Source organism: Melospiza georgiana, chromosome 4 (genome assembly GCF_028018845.1).
Source record: "Melospiza georgiana isolate bMelGeo1 chromosome 4, bMelGeo1.pri, whole genome shotgun sequence".
Lineage (NCBI taxonomy): Eukaryota > Metazoa > Chordata > Aves > Passeriformes > Passerellidae > Melospiza > Melospiza georgiana.
In genome coordinates this window covers 16,429,016-16,454,275 of record NC_080433.1, presented here as the reverse complement: position 1 = coordinate 16,454,275, position 25,260 = coordinate 16,429,016, and the positions used below count along the sequence as shown (strand labels likewise).

General features: G+C 39.3%; 1 protein-coding gene across 3 annotated transcripts in view; it reads right to left on the bottom strand.

Moving 5' to 3' along the window:
* The window catches only part of KIAA1549 (KIAA1549 ortholog), a 142,009-nt gene that overhangs the window by 101,032 nt on the left and 15,717 nt on the right, over nt 1-25,260 (bottom strand). The gene's annotated exons all lie outside the window — the stretch shown is intronic.

Sequence of the window (25,260 nt, the reverse complement as noted above, 5' to 3'; positions counted from 1 at the left end):
AGGCTTGCTGCAAAGTACTAACAAGTCATGACATTACATATACTTCATAAAATTTACTTCTTTTCTGGAAAGCAATGGGAGACCTGATAGGTGGTCATACTTTTTCAAACTAAGCCTTGTTCCTAGTTCAAAAGCTCAGTACTTTTGTCAGGATCAAGATTTTCAAGATTAGGTCAGAATGGTCATCCAGTTAGTAGCAAAAAACCTGAACTGATGACACACAGTACACTGTTATGCAGATTTTTTTTTTCATCTCAAGTCCTTCTATAGAGCAAACTGCTATTAGATTGCAGTGGTGTACATGTGAGTATATCAAAGGTGCAGAAGAAACAGCAACTGCAGCTCTGGTAAGTGAATTCCAACTAAAGGAAAGGAAGAAGTGAAACTACCAAAGCAAGATGCCTATGATAACTTCTAGAACTTAATCTTTTAAATATTTAAGTTGACTGACTTACAAAAAAACTTAGAAATATTTCAATGGCAGGAACTTCTCAAATAGATACTAAATGTTTAAATTCACAAAAATTTACTGCATGCACACACTAAACATATATTTATACATCTGTACACATTCAGAGACAGAAATATCTTGCCAAATAAAAATTGAGCCATCAGTATAAGTAAAACAAACTGAATCTTCTGAGTAACTTAGTCAGAATGACCTTTACACTTTGGGGATTCCATCTTACAAACATCTTGATTGGGGGCAAGTCATTAGGTACTTGCCAGTAGCATTTCAGGTTTATTGCTGAGCTAGAAGCTACAACAGGACATGTGAAGCATGCTGCTGAGATAGAGGTGACCTGATTTATTTTCTAATGTATATGGGCCTACCACCCACTGGAAACAGGAAAAAAATAGGACAGCTTTTTAAAGTTCAGCTGGACAAGACTGGACTTTCTGCCTTGAAATCAGAACTCTGAAAGCTAAAATTATTATGTGCATGAAAGATGGGTTTTTAAAACTTCTTTATATCATCATTTAAAAAACAGATTACATCACAAGTGAAAAGCGATCTGAAATATTTACCATGACTTAAAAAAATCCCTTAATCCCTGACGGGTAGCAAGATATCCCTAGTTAGTAAAAAGCAGCAAAGCTTCAAAAAACTTAAGATTCAGTAACACTAAAAATATCACATGAAGTTAGCCATGCTAATGAGAATAATGAATAAAATATGATGCAGCAATATTTTAACTAAAATAATAGCCAGTTTCTCACTAACAGACCCTCATCACTTCTGAGGTGTGATTTGGTGGTCAGCAGTCCTGGCTAACCAGCGAGGCCCTGGGTGACTGGAGGTTAGCAAATGTGATATCTGTTCACAAGAAGGGCCAGATTTATTTCAACTCAAACTCATCTAAGATTAAGCTGCACATTGTGGTATAAAACCAGATTTGCTTGCTTTAAATTGTAAAAAAAAAAAAAATGGGCCACAAGCATTGAGAAGCTACATATGCAGTAATCCTCTTTCCTTCAAGACTTTAAGATTGCTATTTTCTGTTTGGTGTTTTTTCTGCATATGTAAAATGTATTCCCAAGCTATTTGCTCCCAATGCAAATGAACTGACAAAGGCATCCTCAATGCTGCTGAGCTGCTACAAAAGCCATCCTGCCTCCTCTGCAGCCCCAGCTTTCACCACAGACATGACAGACTTTTCAGAACTCAGTGCTTATTGTTTCCTCCTTCCTCACTGCTGTGAGGGTCTGAATTTAAAAGGAAACAATGCTTGATGGAATCATCTCTTCACTGAGGCTGTCTCTATTCAGATGGATGAGGAGAAGGTGCTAAAGAGTAGTCAGCATGCAGTCACTGAAGGTAAATCATGCTCCACCAAGCTGATTTACCCTCTATGACCAACTACCTAGACAGATGAGGGGAGAGTGGATATTGTCCACCTTGACTTCAGCAAGGCTTTCAGCACTGTCTCTCACAAGATGGTTCTAGGCAAGGTCAGGCAGTGTGGCCTGCAGACAGCAAGGCAGATGGAGAGTTGGCTGAATGGCACATCCCAGAGGGTCTGATCATGGCACAGAGTCTAGCTGGAGGCCTGTCACTGCTGGAAAGCAGCTCTCCAGAGAGGGGTCTGGGGGTCATGGTGGACAACAAGCTGTCCCTGGGCCAGAAGTTCATCCTTGGGGCCAAGAAGGACAATGATATCCCAGGGGACATCAGGAAAAGCACTGCCAGCAGCTGGAGAGAGGGGATCCTGCCCCTCTACTCAGCCCTGGTGAGGCACATCTGGAGTGCAGTGTCCAGATCTGGGACCCTCAGGACAAGACAGACATGGAGCTCCTGGAGCAGATCCAGCGGAGGGTGACGAAGATGATGAAGGGACTGGAGCATCTCTCTTATGAGGAAAGACAGAGTTGGGCCCATTCTGCCTTGAGAGGAGATGACAGACAGGATATCATCAATGTCTCTCAGTATCTGAAGGGAGGACATCAAGACAAGGCTCTGCTCCGTGGTGCTGAGCAACGCAACAAGAGCCAACGTGAAGAAACCGATGCACAGAAGTATGACCTGAACATGAGGAAGAACTTCTTTACTGTGTGAGTGACCAGAAACTGGAACAGATTGCCCAGAGAGAATGTGGACTCTCCATCACTGGAGATATCCAAGAACCATGTGGACACAATCCTGTGCCATGTGCTGTAGGATGACCCTGCTTGAGCACATGATCCACTGTCAGGCAACCTGACCCATTCTGTGACACCATAACAACCTCAGAGAACGAAGCAAACAATAATCGAGGGGTCCAGTTCTGGACTTGTAAAGTTACTGTTCTTTGTACCTGCACTTATAAAAATACCATATGAAAAACACCCACACAAAAATACACTGATGAATCAGGACACTGTGTAAGTGCTAATACCATGGCAGACAGATTGCATCACTTGTCAGTAAGCAGCTGCTTTTCTGTCACTAGATCAGCTCTACTTTGCCCATGCACAGACTATCTAAGCTCCTGTGCTAGGAGACTGAGTTAGGAGGAAAGAGGGAATGCAGCCTGCACAAACCTTGCTCTGGATACCACAGGCCCAGCAGGACATGTGAGCTCAGCAGCAGGACTATGAGAAGTGCTGGTTTTGGAACCAGCAGCAGAGCAGCTCTGCAAAGATAACAATCCCTTTCAAACATCCAAGACTGCTTTGCATGGAGCCATCGCGGACATTGCCAAAATGTCAAACAATTTTTAAACATATCTATTGTCAAATTCCTCTCACAGAAGGGAAAATATAAAGGTAAAAACCATAATAGGGACACAGTGGTCAAAGTGACAAGCAAGAAATGCTCTCTCTCTCCAAGGTTTTACATGCCTTGGACAGTCAGGAGAGACATCCCATGCTATTTTTTTGGCAACCCTCTCTGTCGCCCAATTTCCCGTCAAAATGTGAATCTTGGCAAAAGTGAATCTCCAGAAGGAACTCAAAATGACTTACAGATGACCTCTAAAGAAATTTCCTTAAATGAAACATACAGCCATCTCCACAAAGAACTCAATAATTAACACCTGTAGCTGCAAACTAGGAAATTACAGGGAACAAAAAATTAAATGAGATCTTTCACTGCTAATACAAGGATCTAGAAAGTGGTTTGTAAGATAATTAAAACTGTGAGCCCCACCCTGCAGCAAGAAATAAATAATGGAGAGGTTCTCCCTACTGCATTTCAAAAACCAAGAAAGCATTATGTAAATCATCAATCTAAGCTCTAATTGTTTATACACAAAACCTCAAGTATTAAAATCTGTATTCTCTTCCTTCTTTGCAGATTAAAGAGAACTTCTCTCAATCCAATTACTAATGGAATAACAATCACATTAATAAAAAGCCTTTTTAATAACCACTCTACAGAACCCATTTTCTGCCTAATTAAATGGGTAAAGTGTTTGTGGGGGCAGTTTTTCTTCCCCTGCTAATACATCAAGTATCGTCTTTCAGTGCCATCATTGTTTATTCAATATTTTCAGCCAAGCAGATACTTTGGGAAGATGTGACTATTGATTAGAGCAATAGATATAAATCAGGGGTTACATCCTTTGTAAAAGGCACCTCTGTAAAGCCATTTTTGGGAATCAAAAGGCCTAGAAGAAGTACTGACTGAGGTATGCTTCTATGAAAACTTAACCACAATTTCTTTTCCCAAGATCATGACTTCATTTGAGTCTCTCTCATGTTTCCCAGATGTAAAACAAGCTAAAAGAAAAGAAGACAACAGGCTCTTCTCCAGGGATACTGAATGTTTCCCTTACCTAAGCCAAGATGCTCACCAGTGTCAAATACTACACAAAGGCCTCAACTCTGCTTTGCTGGGAACACTGGTTTAGCTCACATTTAGTGGAACAGCATCAGAGCTGCTTCACATGTCTTACTTCAAAACTGCTATAGGTCTACATCAATTATTGTTCCCTCTCAGGTCTTCCAAAATATCACTCTTGGCCAACCAAGGCTCAAAATTACTGCCCATGCATCTTCAACACTTCACTGCTCAGAAGAATTTTCTGTGCAAGCAGGGCAATCTAGTCACATCAAGTGAAATATAACCTATTTAGAGCAGCATTGCCTCAAGAGCAAAGTCAGAGTCACACAGCCTTCACCTCAAGATATTTAAAACATTACAATTAACTTTATTGTGCAAAGAAACAACTTTTACTCTAATGCTGAATCTCTCACAAGATTCAAAGCTTAAGTGAAGGATCTTCAGCTAGAATAAACTCTGGTATAAGCAATCTCCACCAACTAGAAAGGTACAAAGCAAGGCCTGAAAAACCTAAGAGTCCTAGCACTGAAGTCTTCCAGACACTCTGAAGAGCTAAGAAGCATTAGTTGTGCTAAGATGTCTAAGTCTCCAGCATGAATAAGGATGTCTCACCATTTCCCATAATGTTTGGGTGTTTCATGAACATACAGTTACGAGCATACAGACTTTTCAAAAAGACAACGTTACTTGGGAAAACTTCCCATTTTATAAAACACCATTTTCATAAAATTAATTTAGTACCTGAAAGTCCATTTTTGCCACTAGCTCCATGACCAACAGAATGAGCCAGCATTGTTTAAAATACAATAAGCAGACGAGAAAGGGAGCTAAACCAACCCCACCCTCCCCCTCCAGATTCCCCAGAGATAAAGCTGCGCCAAAATCCTATCAGATGTACTTTGATCATTCTTAATTCTTCAGTGTTTCAGGCAGTATGAACTTGGGCACATCTGCATTTCTTTATTGTCAGAATAATGACAGGATAATGGTGCGGGCACTAGGCCAGTCGCTTTTTTGAAACATTGTTGGCAGAGTCCATATTTGCAGTACAGAGAGTAAATGGTCTTGCCTGACAGTTATAGAACAAGTCAAGGAAATATCGTAAAACAAACTTATCCCTAAGTTTCCTGCATTTGTAAATAACTCCTTATTAGTTACAATCTTTGTTATTAAGTAGTCCACATAACTGTTTTAAGACTTTTCTGGAAAGGGAGGCCTCTTATATACACAGCGAGCAGTCCTGTGAAAAGAGAAAATGGCTCTCAACTTCTAACACTTAAAAACCAAAGCTATACCTGCAAAAACACTTGAACAAACTCCCAAAACACCTTTGAACTGACTTAATACCAATGTATTTTTGAGCTGTATGAGAAAAAAGTTGAAAAAAATTCAGTAACATACAAAACATGCTCTTGCTGACAGCCCATAAACACATTAAATAAACTACAAAGTAGAAGTCATTCTCTCTTCCCTCACCATTTGAAGGAAGCACTTGTGCACTTCAAATTTGTTCAGTTTTCCCTCTGAAATAAGTGTATACTGAAAAGGAAATGGCAAATCAGTTAAGTTCAAATCAATACTTACTTGAAATGCCACAAGGCTCTGATATAGGAAAGCGACTGTGCCAAGGCTATTTGTGAAATTAAGAAAGTGACAGCCAGGCAAAGCCCATGCTTTTAGCACCACATGGCCTTCAGACTTCCCGTATATGAAAGTATTTCTTATTCATATAAAGGCTTTTAGCAAGTTATGGAGATACACAACCTAAATAGGCTTGAGAGACATTCACCTCCGGGAGCTCGTATCTCTAGCAGGTTTCTGCTACATCCAATACTCCAGTGCTCAAATAAGGCTGTCATGGAAAAGTCTACAAGTCTTACCTCATTACTGCTCAGGCAAAATATAAAATTCAACATCAAGTCGTTTGTGTTTTAAAATTAGATATTCAGAATAAATATTTTAGCATCTTGTGGGTTCAGATGATGTTACAAATGTTACTGTGTTTAAGATAGGAAGTTTGTCAACACATCTGATCTAACGTAAGTGTACTTAATGAAATGGTATTTATCTGGCTTATGTTTACATATACAGGCATACCAAAACTACATGTTTGTTATAAATTACCTCAACAGACTTCAGCTGAAGTAGTTTCAGAAGCTATATGAGCTCTCCATGTCTTGAAACAAGGATAAAGATTTCCTGAAATAAACACACTTGCCAAGTTGTAACAAAAATCCCCTATGAACTCTCCACAGCCACCATACTGAGAGCAGACATAAGAACTGGCTGGAACAAAAACTCAGTAAGACTCATGGAGAGAAGAAAAAAAAAAACCCACCAATGAACAATAACAACTAGCATAGAAGATCAAGTGCCATTCAGTCAGAAATGTCAATACCATTAAACATGCTTCAGTCTGTATCTCTCTGTCTGTGAAAGTGCAAAAAGCACACACATTGCGTGGAAGTTTCTCCAGTTTAGGCAGCATGAGTAGCCCCTAGGAATTACTCTTGAAACAAATGTATTCACTATTCCTTACACCTTGCTAGTTTGAACAGAGTGAAAAAACAAGCTGCACCTAGCTTCATCACTGTGTCACCAACAACACAAAAGTACAGGTTAGGGAAATATCCGGTCTCAGAGCACATAATTGATCCTTAATATAAAATGGAAAGGACTGGAGAAGGCCAGCTTCTACTACACAGACATTTTCTCTAGCTGTGACTTTTGACTGCCCTTGAGACTGGAACCTGCTTGGCCTGGTTCTGCTGAAACACATCTCAAGCATCCTGCACATGCACGTCTGTGGGGAAGAACAGAGAGGCACCTGATACAGGCACTGTAGTCACAGCTCAGAGGAACAAAGAGTGGATAAAGGCTTTCCCCAGACTCACCCTTCAACCTGATAACAAACCATTTATGTGCTGCACAGCTCAGGCACTTGGCTCTTCTCACTAAGCTTAGGAGCTCTGTTAGGTTCGAAAATGTTCTGTTTAGTTTTGAATGCAGTTGATTCTGAAGGAGACTAGCCTGTTTATTGAGCATCTAGAACTGGGCTTAATTCAAGATCTCTAGAGAATTACTGGTGAACTGGCAGTACCAGGGATAGATACAGTCCTCCTGTGAGCTGCCACTATCATTTTCAAACGCAGTAGTGTTTACTTTCAAAAGCCCTCAGGAATTTTATCAAGATGAAGAGCCTGAAGATTCAGGACTAGTTGAAGCCATGCTTGTGGCAGTCCTGCAAGGTATTTCCAGCTCATTCCACCCTCCCATGTAACATCTATGCATGCCAATACCAGAAGCTTCCCACAGCAATGACTTTTGGTGGTGCACATCTTCAGATCACTCCTTAGGACAGGAAACAGGGCCAAAATGCCCATAAGACAGTGACAGAAAGACATTAACATGTCTCATCCTACCTGAAGCATACTGGTGGTCTCAGCTCAGTTCCTCGAGCTCTGCTGACCGCTAGCCACAATCTTCTTTTTTGTCTTTTCAATTAGCACTTACAGTTGAAAACAAATAACAAATCTACAGAGAATAAGGAGTACCTGACAGTACCACTCTCTCCCACCCACCACATGAGGCAAAGTCCCCATCAGCAATGTCTTGCATGGGGGCATTTCTATTCCCACTACACTGCAGCTAACTAGAAATCACACTCTTTATTAATAAGAATGCCTATTATAAAGAATTTACAGAAAAGCCTATGTTAAATACATGTAATTGTACATTTAAAAGTACACTAGTTGCTTTAAAATTTATTTCATCATTCTATGAGGCAAGCACAAACTTCCATTTAAATAATGCACTTCCAAGAAAGATCAAAAACACTGAAGTGCTGTTCTTCACTCAGAAAACTTTTATTTTATAGAGCTTTTGATGTATTTTCCTACTCAAACAGTACTTCAGAGTGGGGCTTTCAGGATGAAGAGGGAGACAGCCTATGAAAGCATGTATTCATGTAACTGTGACAAACATGAACTCAACACTGACAAAGTGATATTGAATTGTTGGGAGGTACAGAAATCTGCAGGTCTTCAACCCCTCAGCATTTGATTGGTGAGAATGTTATGTTCAGACAAAGTCATGTTATGTACAGACAAAGTCATGGCACATCCAGGAAATGGACAGCTGAAAGAGACCTCTGAAGAGGAAACTAGAAGTTAAAGTTACCCAACTAAGTGCACATGAAAACCTGAATAGTAAGAATCCTTTATTAACAGAAGCCATGACAAATGCCTGGTATTTATCTAAATAAATTCATTACTGGACAATTTTTTTGGAAGAGGGTAGGATGTTCATTTTTAGTGAGGAGAAAGATGGCTGAAGAAGACGTAGTTTATGAATATTTTTTAAACAGTCTTCAAGCATTTACAAAATTAATTGCTTAGCCCCCATGCTGATGGGAACTTCACCTCATGTGATGGGTGGCAGAGAGTGGTAGTGTCAGGGCCCTTTATTCTCCATAGATTTGTTATTTAGGTTTTCAAGTGCAAATGCCAGTTGAAAAGACAGAAAAAGACTGGCTAGCAGTCAGCAGAACTCTAGGAACTGAGCTGAGACCACCACTATGCTTCAGGTAGGGTGGGACATTTACAAATTAATTGCTCATTCAAGCCTTAGTCATGCAGCAGTAGAATATTTCCTCCCCACCATCTGACTTACCATAAGCCATGAATTTGTGATAGTTATGGAAATAAAATGGGTCTCTTTTTTATTAATTGAGATATTTTAGTTTTTGAAAAACCAACTTGGACCAATTTCCAGAAGCAATGGTATAGTTAATATAAACACACTTGTCAAAAGGAACAAAACTGTGATTTTCGTGTAGTTGAAGTTCCTGGCAGAGTTTGAAATGACAAATTTAGAGAGCCACAAGAATGTAAAAGGCACTACTGGGAATTGTAGCTGAACAGAGAGCACTAAGAATCCCTTGCCTACCTCTGAAATATTTATGTTATATCAAGCAATATCTCAATTAACCTCTCCAGCAATAGTCAGACAAGCAGAAGTTGCAGTTCCACAGCACTGCCTGCTATAGAAACCCCAAAAACAATCTACCTTACCTTTTCCAATGTGTTAGGATATGTGCATTAGTCCCCCTGTAACATGTTAACAGGAACACCAGCCTCTCTGGCAGATGAGTTTCATAAGGCTTCATATATAACAATGTGTTTCATAAGGCTTCATATATAATGTGGGTCATTTTAATAGTCACAATTTACAAAATGGATTCTCAGTCCCCAAGTAGCTTCTATAGAAATCAGGTATCTGTACAGCAAGGTTTGACTTTAGGTTCACAACCACTTTATTTTCCCATGTTTTATTTCCCATGTTGTCAATCAGAAGACATTTAACAGATAATTTTTAGAGCCAGGTTACACCCTGAAGCAGAACACATACTCCACAGGCATATACAGAGCCAAAATTGTTCAATACTCTCATCAGGAATGATGAAACACATTGCTTCAGGCACAGAGGAATGACTTACCAGGTAGCTTAAGACATCCTTCCTATAACATGGTGTTTACTGTGCTCTAATAATGCTAAATATAGTTTGCATTTATTCAAATTACACATAGTAAGTGACTAGAACTCACTGCAGCTCCGGTTTCAAAATATTTCTGGAGTGCCAGAGAAATTTCTTGGGAGGAAAAGCAGGCAAAGAAGGGGGACACACAGATGACAACATACCCCCTACCTGGCTTTTACACATTAGATCAGGTCACAAAGCACTGCAGTCCTTTTCTCCTTCTTGAACTTTCATGACAAGACAAAGGAAGGAAAAAACCCTGCAACATGACAGTTCTCTTTTCTTTACATCATAAAATCAAGCAAGTAAGTATTAGTGCAGACAGCTCACTTCTCAGAGAGCTGAAGTCAAAATAATGCTGCTCAGCCTGAACAAACACTTAAATGCTCCCTTACCCAGTTCTAACCAAACCAGCAACTTTAGTTTATAATGCACATCTCACTGGAAAAAAAAATTACATAAAAAAAATTAAGGACTGCCATCCATCTCAACATTTTAGGAAGTTCTTAACTAAAATACTCCTTTGCCTTAGGAGATAACACTGTTGCAGAGCTGTCAGCACAACCACTTTCACCACTTCCTCTCGGGGACTACCACACCTGGTTTTACTTTGCCTGCTTTGGTGCTCCCAGATCTAGAGCTGGCAACCTCATCCATACTGGAATCACACATTAATTAGAAGACTCCTCTTTTAAAAGGGAACATCATTTCACATGACATAACCTTAGATTAGTATAAATATGGTCATTTCAAGCTTTTAAGAAATGGAAGTGGATAAAAAAAAGGAGATGAGTACTCTTCCTAGGAAAACTATCATCTTCAAGCTTTCTTTTGCTTTGAGGCAACAAACACGAACAGAATGACAAACCTCTCCTTGTTTAATGGTTCAATTTAGCTGACAGCAAAATGTACCTCTGTAATCACAGAATAGCTGAGGCTGGAAGAGACCTCTGAAGGTCATCTCATCCAGCCTTCCTCCCCTCCAGCAGGTTGCCCAGGACCATGTTCAGGTTTTTGACTGTCTCTGAGGATGGAGACTCCACAACCATCTCAGGCAATCTGTGACAGCACTCGATCACCACAGAGGTACAGAAAGCATTTCCTGATGTTCAGGGAAACGTCCTGTGCTTCAGTTTGTACCCACTGCCTTTGGTCCTGCACCTGGGCATCAATGAATAGTGTCTGGCTCCATTTCCTTTGCACCCTCACTCCAGGCACTAACATACACTGATTTTCAGCCCCTACAACCTCCTGTCTCCAGGCTGAACAGCCTGCAGCCCTCTCAGACTGGGGAGATGCTCAAATCCCTTAGCAGCTCTTTGGTGAACTCTTTCCAGGGTGCCTGTATCTGGTTTGTACTGGGAAGCCCAGAACTGGACCCACTATTCCAGGTGTGGGCTCCCCTGAACAGAGGGATCACTCCTTTGGCAACACCCCAAATGGAGCTGGGGAGACAGAGCCTTCTTTGCCTTTGATCCCAAAGGCCAGCACCATCCTCTCTTTTCTGCATAGTTAAAAAATGTAACTATTGAAAAATATAAATAGTTCACAGTGAACAAACATCTGTGGTTTCAATTTTTTTGAAATACTAGGTTTCCTTGAAAAGAGGAAAATTCTACCAGGACATTGCTATAGCATGCATCTTTCACATGCCTGTACAAAACACAATGTACAAAATACATTGTATTTTGTACAAAATACAATGCTAGTGCTCAAAGCTACACAAGAAAGGGGAAGATGAATTTTTTCAATTAAAGGAATTTGTGCCATATACAGCAAAGTAATACTCAAATGAAAATTATTTATAACAGATGACCTCAAAATTACCTTTGAACAGTCACCCTGTTTTTCGTTTTGAAAAAACAAGAATAAATAGCACAGTGTTTACTCCTCAAGTAATCTTTTCCTATTGAAAAAAAAGAGAACAGAAAACACCTTTGACAAATCCTTTCTCAGACTCAAATTTTCCATTAATTTCAAAATGTGAACGTTTAGCAAGTCCTTGGACATGAAAGAACAAACGAGAGCTTTAACTTTCTAGTTAAGGTTTTAAACAAACAGAAGTGGCAAAAGATGTCTCACATCCTGTGTGTTCCACCCGTACACGTACTCTGCTTCACTGTAGGTTACTGTGATGCTTTTATCCCCACATCTTTTACTGCTTGCTTGTTCATTTTAATTTTATAAATGGACTGTTGTGCTGCAACTAATTCCCTCAAGGCCAGCCACAAGCTAAGGACATTTTCCTTGTTCCACCCCATCTCTCTATTTCAATGGACCACTCTCACTTATGAGCAGTACTACGTGAGGAGAAGCCTCCACAACTTTGGGGTTTAAAATTGTCAATTCTTGGCGTCTGTTTAGCCAAGCTACACGTGGCACTTAGTCATTTTATTTAAAAAACAAATCCCTGAAATTATTTCCCTGGAATTGAGTAAATGCAAAATCCTTTCACAGGAGTAAAAAAAAGTAACAAAAGCCTGGTTCAAAAGCAACCTGGTGCTCTGACAGCTGACGCTGTAAACAAGCCTGCCATTAAAAGGGACTGTAACAGCCGCCAAGTCGTGAACAATGGAGAAACATTTATTAAATACTACCTACAATTGGATGCACTTTTCTTTACCACAGTGTCGTGCTTCTCCATTCCCATCAGAAGGAGAAACTGGACAAGGACAGGACAATAGAGTGTCAAGAGTCTTGTCTGATATGCCTTATCATCCAGCATGTAAAAGAGGCACAAGAAAACTGCCTTTGTGTTGGTAATTTACCCCAAAGTGATACATTTAATACTCTACAGAATTACCTGTTATGTAACATGTCGCTCAGTCAAATCTTCCAAAGCAACATAATGTCTTGTTCCAAAGTACTAAATAATTTGCTTTTTGCGTACATCTCCTGTCACATTCAGTAAATCTACTTAAGGTTTCTCTCTGTGCAACAGGAAATTGCCTTAACTCACGCATTCCATTAAAGCAGACAGCCAGTGCTTGGCGCTCAATCGCGCCTTTGTGAAAAGTCTGCGGAACGCTAAAATGAAAACTCCACTGCATCAACATGCACTCTACAGGCTAAAGGAAGTCAGATTTAGGCAGATGATTCATGATAAAGGGATAGCATATCAAGACTGCTTTGTAAAGAAAAATTCAGTTTAAAGATTGTTATTAGTAATTTTATATATATATGTATGCATTATATATATATATATGTATGTATGTAGGCAGGTGTCGACGCATTTAGTGTCTAGAAGATCCCCGTTATGCCACATCCATTACTGCTTATTTTTACTTCTCAGTAAAATGAGGACCCCAGAAAGCAATTCTCAAATAGCAGATGGGAGCAAAACTTCAAAAATGCTTCCCTCATACACAAACATAATTGTTTATGTATACTAAATCCTTGCTTTTAATATAACTCTACCTTGATTTCACTATAGAATCAAAATCCCTATTCTATTCCAAGAGCACAAGCAAGACAAGCAGGATCTTGGTTTATATTGTCCTACCATACCCCATCTGCCCTTTAGCTCAAACTCACAAGTCTGGATAGACAGATGAAACAGCTCTTAGTAACTTTCTGGTCTTAGCTTTTTACACTTTAGAGTCTTGTGGTTTTGGACACAACTCTTACATCATATTTTTATGTATTTCACAAAATACCAATAAAAAGTTTTATTACTCTCATTCATGGGGCAAGATTTCCTTTTCAATCAGATTTGATAACCACAGATCCCTTGGCCCAGCATTTCAGTGCATTATACAAATCAGTTTTTGCTGAGAACAGAGCTTGTTTAGTACTTAAAATTTACGTAACTCAAGTAACATCACCAGCCAAGACCAGAACAGGTCTGTAGGCAGGTGGTACCACATCCTCAGCACAGCCTGCCAGCTCTGCAGCACGTGTGCCTTCTGAAGTTTCACTATCAGCAGCATAATGTATTGAACACAGCAACATGAACAACCATCCTCCAAAATTCAGAATATTCTGTTTCTTTAGTAAGTCTGTTGAACTTAGGAAATTTAAGACATAAGGACTCATTAAGGGTCTTAAGTGGGACCATAGGGAACACATGAGGAAGCCAACAGCAGTTCTTAGGTTCCAGCTTGAATGTAAAGACAATTCTTCAACACTGGATGTAAATGACATGGCTCACTAAGTAGTTTACCAGCAAATGTCAATTGAAAAAGAGAAATCATATACTTCATATAAGCCTATGTATGCTTCCTAATTTCAAAAGCTTATAATACATCTGAAAGCAAAATCACTTTATGCCCTCCTTGTACACACAACCATTGACACCTCTTTTATATTGCTTTTAGCCAGACATAGTCCCCTTCCTCTTTCATTCCAAGAGCTGGAAAGTACATTTCCAGACACTACAGTATTTCACAGAAGCAGTGTTTTGCAATTGTTTATGCTACCCCATCATTCTGATACACTGATTTATACAAGAAATCTTAGCCAGTGTCTTCTGTTCTTCCAAATACACATGTATATTAACATCAAAATATTTTGATGGAAACATTACCTGTTTTCCCTCATGATTCAGTTACAAGCTCTCACTAAGTATCATGTGATCTGCATAACAATGTGCAGACAGATCACACCAGCTGTATAGAATATATAAACAACAGCCAAATTCAAGCCAAATTAGTTTGTCCTTGCCAACACCCCCAATGCCCCAACTGCTTCAGGTTCACTGACTCAGGATAACTCATGAAGCCAGAAGGCCTGGAAACATTCAGTACTAAAGACACAAGATCAATCTTTTGACTCACGCCCCATCAGAAAACAGCTGCATTATAACAGGGTATAATCTAACCAACATTTTGCGTGATGCAAAGTACCAACTGTTGTAGCTGAGCCTTTGATACAGGCAAGGCAGCCATCAGGAACACCAGCAGGCAACAGTTTGCAATCCCCACATCAATCTCAGCTCTAACCTCTGCTAAACAAAACAAAACAGACACTTGGATCTTTCAGGATTGACGTATTACAAATCTGTGACACACTCAAGTCTGTTTGCCCTAGTAATCGACAAAGAAACTCTCAGTAAGACTCTTTCCAATTGCTATCTTTTGTTTTACCTCCCTAGAGCATGCAGAAATTGGTGTTCTTGACTGTGCAAGGAGAAAACATGGCATGTTTCAGTCTCTAGCAGCTGCCACCACACACTAAGCCAACAGAGATTCATGAAACTCTGCACACAAGTAAGCAACAGTTGGGCAACCAGCCCAGCCAACAGACTTTTAAGCCTTCAGCAGCTGAGGCAGCCTTATACTGGGGCAATTCAATTCTTCCAAAACTTGGTGGTTTATAATTCAAGTTCTGGGAGGGCCAGCTGAAGTTCCACATGGCCTTCAGATTAAGAAACCACAGCAGCACACCCCAAATGCTCCCTGCAACACCAAAGGGTAGTGAGAGGAGACATCTCTGATCTGGGACCTTGGTCAAGTCAGGACAGCTGCCACTTGTGATCAAAAGAAAAAGTCCATTTAGAAAGCACAAACACAGAAGCACAAACATTGAAACTACTGCTGCTCTGCGTGTTCTCAGCATCAGTGCAAGGTTTGTACCTTGAACAGCTGGATAACCTGGAATGTATGCAGAGTTCTTCAATTACATTCCATAAGCTAGCAAGCAACCTAATTAAAGAGATTTCCATCAACACATTTTTGTTCCCAATTCTGCAGTCACTATTTATGCAAATAATCTTATCAGCTGCTCAAATAGAAGTCACTGTGAGACAGAAGCAAGTGTTATGCTACTTAAACACAGTTCTCACTTACATATCTCCCATATTAAGGATACAGAACAATATAGACAGGGAACCCATGCTACTAAACACAGCTGGGAAATCGTAATGTCTCCTTGCTCAGGGGTTAAAAAGGAAAACAGCACACTGTAATTATTATACAGTATACACTATATATTACATAGTAAAAATTAAGAACCCTGTCATCAACAGTGTGATTTGGAAAGCAAGTGGAACAGCGCCTTTCAGAAGCTTAATGAGAAAAGCTACTCTAAGTCAATGCCTTAGGTAACATTGAAGTTTCATTTTACTCTCCAATTAAACAGCAACAATCATAGCCCTAACAAGTTTCATAATATTTATACAGAGCAGTGAGCTCATTCCCAGCTGAGATAACGAAAAGGTTAATCGACATCAATGAAAAATTAACCTTAATATTTAAATTCCAGTATAGTAGGATTCATTATACACCCAGGGATACTCAAAGATATTCTCTCATGATACCTTTCTGATCTATGTACTTTCATCAAGAAACACAGGAACATGTAGATGGTGCAAGGCACCCTGCTGGGGCTGCTGTCCTACAGAACATCAATCAACCTGAACCAAATGGCATGTTCTCAGTATCCTAACTGGAAATTTCTCTAGTATCCTAGATGCAGACAGTTAAAAATAATGCTTTCAAAAAGGACTTTCCCATTAGCATGCACATGTTTGACAAGCTTTTACAAACATTATGTAATACTTCTGCAGTAAGTGAGGAAACATAGGATGCACAAGGGACACCAACTCCTTAAGATTTCCAAAATGGAGGGAAGTAAATAAATACAGCTAACAAGTGTACAGCCACATTACAGCTTGTGATACTGGCCCAAGTCTTATTTCTCCTACAAACTAGTTGCTGTCTGCTAGCCTTGAGAACTACAGGATTTGGTTTTACCTCAATAGAGGAGGGTCAATACAATCATGTTGTTTCCAAAAAATACACAACACTTGTAGAAATAACCTGTAGAAATAACTCAGACCAGTTGTTCTACTGCACACTATGCATGTTGACTTTACTACTAACAACAAATGCGTCTATCATGAGAACACAGACTAGCACTGCATCAATTCTATTTCCTTTTTTACTTCCAAAATCACAGACTGCAAGAGCTGAAGATAGATATGTCACACTTCCAGTATCGACTGCTCCCACAAACCACCTATGCAATCTTTCATTCCACTGAAGAAACCACTGGACAATTTAAAATTTCAGGTATGTGGTTTAAATAGGAACTGTGCTGTAACATCCCTCTTATTTCAGGCAGTTGGGGTACACATGAAAAATATCTTCAGGCACTGACTCCTTGCACCAGAATTTTAAGGCTCCATTTGGCTGCTATGTGGAAACTGGAAAAAATAATGACAAACTGTACTACTCAATTAATCTTTCTTCTAGTAAATGGATTATATTCTTTGACACAGTCACAGCTCTGAAAGAGCAAGGTCTTGAAGACAGAACAACAGAACACCTCTGATAGTTTGAGGACATTTTGTCGGGATCAGTTTTCATTCTCTCGTGTGTTATGTAAGTTTACAGAAACTGAAATTTGAGTTTTATACAGACAGGTCCTGCAAAACTGTGAATGAATGCCAAGATACTAAAAACCTACCAAGATCGCAACCAAAAAGACATTCTAAATGCAAACCATTTTCAGGAAATATCTGTCAGCAAGTATTTGCAAGTCAAGGTTTTTTAATGAACTTCATGTGTCAGGTGTTTTCTTATCCCCCAATCTTCTCCATCACACAAGTATGAGTCAGAATAGAAAAAAACTTTGACATGATCACACATTTTCTTGCATTGTCTGGCATCTCAAAAAAAGTAAAATTCTTCTCAATTAGCAAACATGGCAAGAAAAACAGAAATTGAGAATTTTGTGTATCAAGTACTTCCAAGGAAAACAGCAAATTCCTAGTTTCTGCTCTCTCTACAGTATCAACCCACAAACTCTGTGGTCAGACTTATTTTAAAAGCCCTAACCAAAATAAAAGCCTGCCTTAGCCAGCTGCATGGCTTATCAGCCTGCTGTCATCTGCAAGGATTGTAAACATCAGTTGGGATGTTGTGTATGGCTTGTAAGGAAATTACATGACCCTGAACACAACTTCCTCTGAGGATTTCAAGAGTAGAGATGGCTACCATTTATACTGCTCTCCCAATCTTTGTTAATAAGCAAGAACAAATAAAAGTGACAGCTAAATTTATTATATGAGACCTTGTCCATAAGTGGCCTTGACAATGAAAATATTCATTCTTTTCAGCAACCTTTCTGGTGCCTTCACAACTGAGATTATTAGAGTGGCTTACACAACTTTTAAAAATGGTTTGCATGATGTTGTCACCTTTAGCATATCTCTAGCTGCCTGGGCATGACAATCCAGTGCCTACTTACCTTCACACCTGCAGCAAGCCTTCCAGGTTTGGTTGCTAACTGCAGCTACATCTGAATAAGCAAAGGCCATTCCAAGGGCGATGGGAAACCACAAATAGCCAAAAATAATTCATCTAATAATAATGCAAAAATGTTATGCACAGAATTCTGGAACAGACAACAAATCATGGCTTCACTTCCTCCAGATACCCCCTCCTAAAAATTCCTCCACAGCAACAGTTGGTAAGATTTGGATGCTGTGTATGCACATATGCTGCATATCCAAGATAAACGGTTTTCCTATATCAAGAGCCCATCAAAAGTTGCAGAAAACTATAACCCCCCTATTTTTAAGCTAATTATTTCACAAGACAACATCCACCACTTAGGATGGTCTGATGAATTACATCAACTCAGCTGCTTGAGGACAGACTGGAAAATTATTAAACACTTACACATTGTTTGATTTTAAGCTAAGAGTCAAAATTTTGTTGAAAATGTATGGGTTATAATACACAGCTTTATTTTGTGGGATCTTAAATTTATGGGCCATGTTGCCTACTACCATACAATCCTTAAGTTCACTGATAAACATTTCTATCAGAGAAACATGAGTAAATCAATGACAGGATATGTTGAGTTCAAATACACACCAGTATCCTGAGGTCCAGCTGCTCGCTTTTAAGTAATTTCAACTAAATTCTCAGCCTCCTTAGAACTGGTATAATAAACATACTGACTATTCACTTCTGCTGTTTCACGACTGTACATACACATAGAAAAAGAAACTAGAACACAGATCTTTGCTAGTGGTACAAATAATTCTGAATTGTTTACCAACTGAATGCAAATACATATAGCATAAACCAAAAACTAAAACATTTGTGAATGGCTGCTAATCCCCAAGAAAGCCAAAAGAATAAGTAAAATTACTTTTCTTTCCATTGATAGCAGCCAAAAACTTCAAAGGTAAATCTCACAAGATGCACTGCTTTTAGATCCAAGTTCTGGGTGTCCAACAATGACACACAGCCTCTTACTGGAGTTGGGTTTTATTGACAGCAGACAGAGAAGCCCCCAAGCTTATCCTGAGAGCACCTCCAAAAAGACTTACTTTTTGAATAAACCCAGCTAAAGATTACTCTTCAGATTGATAGTTTCAAGAGAATAGAGTTCCCTATAATCCATCAACATTTGTATTTTGGATCTGCTACCTAATTGTGTTGCACAGATGAACTAAAGACAAGGATCAAAGAGTTAATAGCTGTAATCTCAGAGGTTCACAAATAATTTTAGCAGAAATAAATTGTCTCTCACTTGTCAGTGACAGTACAGTGAAGAGCAGTCTGTACAAAACCTTAATGCACCTGAAACAATTTAAACTGGATTTTCAGAGTCTTTATAAGGCTCTTGGTCAAAACTCTTAAATTTAACCACTATGGAGTAAGCTCAAGGTGCCAGCAGAAACCACTTAAAAACTTTAGAATGCAAAAATGTTTCCAGCAGAGGTGCAGCTACAATGCTAAATGTCCTCAAAATATGATCAGGTGCAAAGAGATAAAGTTGACACCACGCGCCACCAGTGTTTCAGGAAAGTCCCAACTGGAAACTGACACTGACACACAGTGGAAGGCTTTTCCAATGCTATGGGTCTACATCCGGTTAGGTAAAATTCAATATTGGTGAAGGTGAAATATAGAAAGGAAGAAAACCCTACCTTACAGATTCAACAATAAGCTCAAATTAGCTATTACTAACTTGGGAAAAGAGATTGTAAAATATGATCCACCATGATTTCAAAATGCCCATTCAGTGTTCATCAGAAGTCAAAGATACAAAGCAGAATACTAAAGACTCCTAGGAAAGGAGCAGAGAATGAGAAAAGAAACGTGTTATTATGCCACACTATATGCAAACATTGTGATCTCATCTCAAGTGCTGCATGGTTATAATTATCACCCCAAGAATAGAGAAACAGAGGTGTCTCAGAAAATTAAAGTGTAGGTACAGGCTGACTCCACTGTAAGATTTTTCAGACTGGAGAAGAGACAACAGAAGTGCAATTATGAGAATGAGGCTTCTAAAACCACAAGCAGGACAGATGTGATGAATTTAAAATAAAAATGATGATGTTTCAAAGTAAATAGTTTAAAAATTCAATAAAGGTATCAACTAGAGTAAGTTTAAGAGCAAGAAATTAAATTCCCTCCAAACATAATGAATGCCATAGGATGTTAAGAGTCCAAGGAGCATATATAGGTTTTAAAAAAACCTAGGCAAACACCTGGAAAATACTGTATTCATACTGCATTCAATTGCAGAAAACCAGAATAAACATCAGAGAAATGAATACTACAAGCTTGCTCTGTTAATTATGAGTAACAAGAATTAATTTGACCACTGCTACAAAACAGCAGAGACAGGAGTAATGCAGGAACAGATTTCAGGATCTGCCATGTGGATAAAGCACACTAAACACACAGCCCCAGACATGAAAGTAGATGGGCATGCTATCAAAACATATGGTGCTTTTTAAACTGTTCGTTGAAACACTTCTAACACTCTCTGAATTAAAGTTTTATTGGTAAAATGTTAACTCCTCCTAGAACTCTTTTCAGAAATTAATCTGAACCTTTACAGTAGCAGAAATATCAACCAGATAAAGTAGAATCACTGCCCTCATTTAAGAAATTTGCAGCTGGTTGATGGAAGTAAACTTTCTCCTCATGTAACTATGCAAGGTTTGAGAACTTTAGCTCAAGAATTTGATCTAAACACTTGCTTGATAACTAGCCCCACAGCTTCCATGGAAGCGCCATCATTCATTCCAACACTATGAATGGTTTACATAATATATATTCCATGAATTTACATTACTTTAGAATATGCTGTTCTGTATGCAACAGAAGTTCCTCACTTTAACAGGAATTCAAGTTTCACTAAGTCATGAACACAGCATACCTTTAAAGGTTTGTCAGGTTTTAACTGACAATTAAGTTTTGTCATTTCAAGAGAAACATAAGGGACACAGACTTGTCTTGGATTCTTCCACACTACCAGTTTTTCTCATCAAATGCTCCTATAAATGGCAAGATCTTTTGTCAGACAATTCTTGCACATTATTGTATTTGGGTGTGGGAGTGGAGCTTTTGAATAATTTTACTAAAATGTACCCCTACCTATAGAAATGGAGGCTTTTAATTTAGTTTCAAGGGAACACAGATTCCTAGACAAACTGGTTTTGAAGATCCTATTTTTATTCTCTTTTCTTTCTTTTTTTTTGCTCTTTTTGTTCTACTTGCACCTTTATCTGCCATGCCTTTTCAAGTCTGTCCTCTGCCCTCACCTCTCAGAATACAGCCCTGTTCAACCACACCATCTTTCCCCTCCCATTTTTTACATTCTTGCATTCAGTGTTCACATTTTCTGTGAATAAAATAAAGGATATCAGCAATAAAAACCACTTATCGAGATACATTCATTTATCCAATAAAAGGCCATTAAAGTTCCCCCATTTTCACCCAGCTGGTCTTTTCCCCAGTCATTGCTTTTCTTGGTCAACCAGTGCACTAAGTTTGACATCCGGTGTAAAACTGGATATATGAACCCCAAAAGTCATTACAGGAAGATTTCTCACCCATTATTTTCCAGTCTCCTGAGGAAGACCACAAAACACCCACAAAAGCAAACTCAGAAAGGAAAAACCTATCACCACCAACTTTTCCTAGCTACTCAAATTCTACAAGTTAAACAGAGCCATAGCTCTGCTGCATATGGCCTGTAGAGCAGAAAATTCAAAAAGGATTCCTGAACATAGTAGAAATTCAGCAGTGAACAACTGAGCTGAACAAACACAAACAAGTTCAGCTAGCAAACAGTAAATGAGCTTGGCCTGAAGGGTCCAGGTCAGATGGTGCCATCTTCAGCAGAGCAACTACAAGATGAATATGAGCTCTCCTCAGAACAGCACAGCAAGACCCTATGCTACCATTTAACATCACAGAGACCTTAAAGGTCATAGCTGAAAACCACACAAAACTACTGAGCTGCTGCTGTCCCATTCCAATCACAGAGTAAAATGACAAATACTCCTGTTAAACGCCTACCAGAGCAATGAAGCAAGAGAGAGTCATTAAAATGATTGAGATTGTTCACCACAGATATCAGCTTCCATAGCGCTGCACTGAATTATTTATTAATAAGTTTCCACTGCTACAGAAGTGTCAGCTCAACTCACTCCAGCTTCACCACTCTGTGCACACTAACAATTGCCAGTGTACAAAATATGCTTGAGGGGGTCCTTCCACAAGTAATAATGGCCAGTAACATGTAAACTTTGGTTTTTTTAAAGAAATATGAAAATATACCAGGCAAATTAAATCTTTGCTATAGAAGATAGCAAAGAGGAAGGGAAGAACGTGGTGTTGTCTGGTCAGTTTTATTTCTAGAGCTACCTCTTACTTGTGGTGGCACACATGTCTGGGGAGTTTCTTGTTTGGTGGAAAAGTTGACTCTGAGACTTTTTTCCTTTCCTTCTTGACTCTCTGTGGAAATTCAGGATATCATCCAAACACAACCATCTGCCTCTACACCCACAGAGCCCTCCCTAGCACGGGTACACAACAGTCTGTGTAACACCTCTACTCCTCTGGCACCTCCCAGAAGGAAGGGAGAGGCACAGGCAGCCTGGGTGGTAGGGACCCAGCTCATTCCAGCTCCCCACTGCTGGCACCACCAGCATCCATGCTGTGCCTTGTCACTCTCCAGAACACTGCATGCTCCTGAATGACACTGCAAACTGTTACATAAGCCAAAGTTTTATTTATCAAACTGCATGTTATGCTTCAATGTCACGTTCTGTAAGTTTAGTGCAATTCACGACCATCTTGATATTTTTTGGTATGCAAGTGAATGTTTCCAAACCACTAAAAATTTGCATCAATCTCCTCTAAATCCCAGCCAAGGGAAACAAACACAAGCAATGTCTCATGCTCTTGCTTGGAGCACATTTTGCCATTTATTCCAATAGAAGGTGACTGGAGTCAAGGGAAAGGAGAATTAATTCCATGCTACATGATTAGACTCCACAATGTCACTCTTTTACAGCACATAGCCAGAAACCTGTAAGGACAGAAAGTGACAATGTGATCTTCCATCACCATCTCTGGCCTAATTTGTTCATAAATCTTGCCTAAATTAACTCTTGCTTTTTAAAGTTTCCAACGCAATAAGTTGCTCTACAGATAATTACTCCTCATTGTTACAAATCTTGTAACTTCCACTCTAATGTTCATAAGCTTCAATTTCCCCTCACTGAAAATCTCTCATATCTGCTCCAAGAGCCCTTCCACTATAGAATTAATATTTTCCACAACACAGAAATAAAGTCACATCTCTGATGTTTCTAGAGCACGGTAACTAGGCTGCTATTATTGACATTTCCACCTGGAACCATCCTTTGCAAAGCATCACAGGGATATTCTCTGAACCATTCCCACTTAGTCAATCAACATCCTTCCTGAGCAGCTGACATTTGTAGCTACCACACAGGTGGGAAAACTTCCCAGCTTCCACTCATACATTTAAACAGTTTTCCCAACCATAACACTGCACAGGGATCTCCTCTTCAACAGCCCACCAAACTCTTCCTCCCCCTGACACATTCCCCTCCAGCCCCACGTGACTGGTTTAAGAAATGTTTGCCATCTTATCAATACAGAACTTCACTGTTTATCTCTAGAGAAATCAGTTCTGTCTCCCTGAGCTATTCATACAAAAACCTACCCACAAAAACAACCAAAATGGAATTTCCTACATATATTTTACTCAAAATATTAATGAACAAAGCTTGGTATAACATGCTGGTGACTGTTCCATTGCATCTTTAAACAAATGGCTTTAATAAGCTTTTTAATCTAAAGCTAATACCTCATCCCAACAGATGTACCTTTGTGGAATACACTTTTAAGGACTCAGCTCCCACAGGACAAGTTATTCCCAACTCCCAATAACATCTCTGCAATCCAGAAAGTCACCTCACGTCTCTTTCACACCTCCAGACAAACCAACATCTCTGACAAGCTTAATGAACCCTAAATCAGCAGCATCCCTCTCACGTTTGCAAGCAGTGTGCTACATTTATCATGCACTGGCCTGGTACCTTGGGTGATAGTTTCTAATAGTTCATGACAGAACTGCAGCAGTGCTGTGCAAATGACAATGCACAGAACACCTGTAAAATGCTACCCAAGGATTCATCTCACAGAAACCAATGGAGTTGCAATAGTGGGTCTTTCCATAATCATAAAACAAGAGGCTATACTCAAAATATTAAATTGTTAATTCATGAAGCTGGGCTAAAACCACTTCAATACAAATGCAGGTGCTCTTGTAACCTAAAACTGAATGCTCCTGTTCCCACAGCTGAAGAATAAAAGGGGAAACATATTCAGTAATGTTTCTCACTATCAATAATCCAGTTGTGGTAAATGAAAATGTCTGTGGTATCTTTCATTAAACATAGCTAGCAATTGCTCCTCACAGCAAATATGAAATTGGATAATGCCAACAATGACAACAGAGAGCTGCACAGGATTCCTTCCCTCTCCTCACCATCGTTTTATTCTATTAACTGCTGTTACTGGGGAATAAAATCACTTAAATAGGGTTTTAAACAAGTCAGGAATAAAAAAAAAAGAGGCTTCCTTCCTCTGTCATTAGGAATCTAAAATAGTCCAAATCACATGAGTAAATACATTTACCATGTTTTATTCTACTGTAATGCCAAGATTCAAGTGTAGGCCATGAATTTTCTAGAAAGTTAAGCCAGTGAACAAAATGTTTCATTTCCTCTGCCCTTCCTCCCCTCATATCCAGTACATTTCCAGGTTTAACAAGCTAGTGGATTTTAGAAACACTGCCTTCTCTCTTTCATCAAGAAGCATTTCACTACATGCACCAGATATATTCATGAAGGGTAAGATACAGTTCACTAAAGACACTAGATCTTGGCATGGAAGACAGTTTGCCAGGGCTTTAAGCCAGAGATTATTTCATTTTAAGCATTTCTGAGGTAAATTGCATTTCTTGGAGTGTTAATCTCATCACAAACTGAAGTACATGTACAGTGAAAGAAACTTTTGTATTTAACCAAGCCAAAATTACACTCTCAAGACATTAAGCCTATACAAAGTAGCCCCAGGTTATCAAATGCCAGCAGTATGTCAGCATCTGTGCTGTGGGTGCCAAAAAGTGATGCTGCTGACAGAAGAACCAAGTTTGTCTGAAA